Genomic DNA, 3,497 nt, shown 5'->3' on the forward strand with positions numbered 1-3,497 from the left:
CCTGGTGAGTCAATCCCCATATTCCTATATCTCTATGACATACAAAGAGATTACAATTTTTAATAGTTTAAAAACCACCTTTATAATCACAGCATAGCTGCTGTCCTGCTTCACTAATAAGGCAGGACATCAATGCTCTCTCAAGCCTTTTTACTTGATCCCTTGAACTCATTTTATATTTAGTTTGCAATGAAGACCGATTTGTTTCCAGCAGTGGATGATTCATTCTGAACAATGGACACAGGTCTTCTCTCTCTAACAACTCTGAGAGATCTGTCTAAAGTCTGAGTTTGCAGTAATCATTCGTGATTAACCACTTTTACTCCATCCTTCCTAGTCCAAAGATCATTCTCCTTACCAAGGAGAAAAGCAAAATGAGCTTACCACCTCTACCTTTTTTCTTTCTGTTCTCTATGATCATTGGATTTCTTCTCTAATTCCCCTTATTTCAAAAATATAGCCTGAAAAAAATGTATATTGTATCAAGCTTTCCATGCCAGCTTGAGCAGCTTATGAGCACTATGATATAGATCCAGTTTAAAGAATAGATTTTATTGATATCTTTTGCTTACACATCACTGATATTTTCTTATTTAATCTCTCCCGGAGAGCTACTCCTTATCGAACATAACATGTCTTTTAACAGGGAATTGCTGAAAGGAAGAGAAAAATTCAGTCAAAGCAATCAACAAACTGAAGGCATTGTTTCAAATCCATGGGTCCCCAGTTCTGTAAAGGAGGTGTTTTCTCCAGGATTGCTTCTCATAATTTCATAACATCCAGTTTCACTTGTTTTGTTCTGGTGTCTAGGGTATATTCAAGGAAGACTGAGATGTCTAGTGTGAGGGTTGCCAAGCCCTTTTCAGGGCTGCTCATCCATCTTTGATGTCACTTTGATTCATCCAAATCATATTTCAAGAAGCTGTAGTGTACATAATGGCCATATTCCTGTAAACCATTTTGGCCGATGGACTAAACTAAGCTGAAGGTGACCAAATGACAAATCCAAGTTTCTCTGTGAAACCAAATATGTCTAATATTATATCTTTGAACCAAATCTTATGAGAGTAAGATTTGCACAATGTTCATTCCCTTTCCTTCTTTCCCTCAATTATGATAAGTCTTCTTTGCCTCATAAGTTCATAAAGACTTATGTCTTTCCATACTTCTTTGTTCTCATCTTGTCTACCACAATTTGTTTAGACCTTCTTGAACCAATAGCCATCTTTTTATATATTTTCCTTTGCTTGCCTTTGTTTCAATAGACTATTTCTACATTAAAAAAATAAGAATAGCTTGAGGAATTGCCTTTCATTTATCCACACCATTGTCTTTTCATGGCTCCCCCTTTTTTCATGGTAGGTGAATGATTTGTGCCTTCAGTATGTTGGATTAAATAAGATGATGAGTTCCTCTCTGAAGTCCGTACATCTAAGCAGGTAGAGTTTTAGATTTTTCATTGTGTATTTTGACCTAAAAGAGCTTTGAAAAGGAAAAAGAATGAACTCAATGTTGGGTCCCAAAGTCAATGTTGCTAACTGTCATTACTAGGGCTAGGAATTATTTTCATCTTGTGAACTCTTTTTGTCTTTGGTCTGTTTCTGTTGTCTATTGTGTCTCCTATTTTCTTTTCAACCATTATGGAATTCAGAGAAAGGGAAAACCAAACAACTGTCATGGCCTTCATCTTCCTGGGATTTTCAAACCACCCTGACCTTCAGGTATTGTTTTAGCTATTTACTTCATGACCATCCTGGGAAACACTCTCATATTAATTAGCTGCAATCAACGTCAACTCTGTTCTTCACACTCTTATGTATTATTTCCTCAGTAATTTGTCTTTCCTGGACAGATGTCATCACCTTTCCCCTTATTCTGGTGAACTTCTTCTGAGAGAAGAAGACCATTTCCTATGAAGGTTGCCTGGCCCAGATCTTTTTCCTTGTTACCTTTGTAGGCTGTGAGTGTGTCCTGTTGGCTGTTATAGCTTATGATAGGTTTTTAGGTATTTGCCATCCATTACACTACCCATTCCATATAAGCAAGAGAGTCTGTGCATATTTAGCAGCTGGGACTTGGTTGTACAGTGTAGTGAATTCTCTGACATGCATAGGGCTGACAGCAACTCTCAGTTTGTGTGGTCCTAATCAAATCAGCCATTTTCTCTGTGATATTCTTCTGTTCCTGAAGCTCTCCTGCTCAGATACTTCAGCCAATGAGGTGGCTCTTTATGTGGCCAGTGCCACCTTTGGTCTGAGCCCCTGCCTCTTCACTGTTGTCTCCTATATCCTCATTATCTCTGCCATCTGTTTAAGGGCAGCAAAAAGCCTTCTCCAGCGGTGCTTCTCATCTCACTGTGGTGGTTATCTACTATGGAACCATCAATTTCAACTATGACCGGCCCAGCTCAGGCTACTCCCTGGATGTGGACATGCTGGCCTCTGTTCTGTTCTGTATTGTTACCCCCATGTTAAACCCCATCATCTATATTCTGCAGAATAAGGAAGTCAAGAATACCCTCAGGAAACTGTTATCCAGTGGTTCAAGCATTTAGGTCAATGTTTTCTATCCAAAGGTGAGAATAAAAGAGGAGTTATAAAGTAGGTCTTTAGAAAGGACAGAAATAACGTGTAATATTTCCACATGTGAGATGTATGATACAGACATGCATACGTGCTTCACTTGATTTTCTATCAACATATTTTAAAATTCTACCTTGATTACTGTACTCTCCTTTCCCATGAAGTTTCTGGGGATAGTTAGTGTGCCTGGACATTTTCTTAATTGCAGTGGATAACTGGGATCCTCCTGGTGCCAATAGTAACTTCTGACTTTTTATTCTCCTTCTCAGAAATCCCACTCCCACAGTTATGACTGACCTAGGAGTGAGGAAGTTCTCAATCCCATTCTCAGAGTCATAAAAGGGGACAGATTCTTGAAGTAGAAGTTCGACTAAGTGTTCTTATAGGAGCATTGGCACACAGAGATTATTTCACTCACTGAAATGACCAGTGTTTGCCTGCACTTGCTGAACAGAGTTGTTTCTTTGGTCATATTAAGTAAAAGAATGCTGATTTAGTTCAATTGAATGCAATACATTTATTGAAAGTCTACTTTGTGCAAAGCACAGTACTAGACAAGAGATAATTAAGAGTTGACTGCAAGCTCAATGTAAGCTCACAGTATGATGGGGGGGAGACACAAAACTAAAAGCAATCTGAGGCTATAATAACAAAAAACCTGGTTTCCAGAACAAGAGAGGTAATGGTTCTGTTAATCACATGACAGCCCAAATATTTCCCTTTTTTTTTTGTCCTGTATTTTTGGAAGCATGTTGACAAACTTGAGCAATTCTAAAAGAAAGACAACCAGTATAATAAGAACACTAGAAATGCTTGGGAACATGGTTCAAAGGAACAGGGGATAGTTAGCCTGCAGAAGAGGAGTTTTGGTATTGCACAAATAGCTTTAGTCAAGTATTTCTGGGTTGTCAGGTG

At 38.4% G+C, this 3,497-nt stretch overlaps 1 pseudogene; it reads left to right on the plus strand.

The window, feature by feature from the left end:
• Nucleotides 1-1,526: 1,526 nt before the first annotated feature.
• Nucleotides 1,527-2,554, plus strand: LOC100922319 (annotated as a pseudogene).
• The last annotated feature ends 943 nt before the right edge of the window (nucleotides 2,555-3,497 follow it).

Source organism: Sarcophilus harrisii, chromosome 4 (genome assembly GCF_902635505.1).
Source record: "Sarcophilus harrisii chromosome 4, mSarHar1.11, whole genome shotgun sequence".
NCBI classification, from domain to species: domain Eukaryota; kingdom Metazoa; phylum Chordata; class Mammalia; order Dasyuromorphia; family Dasyuridae; genus Sarcophilus; species Sarcophilus harrisii.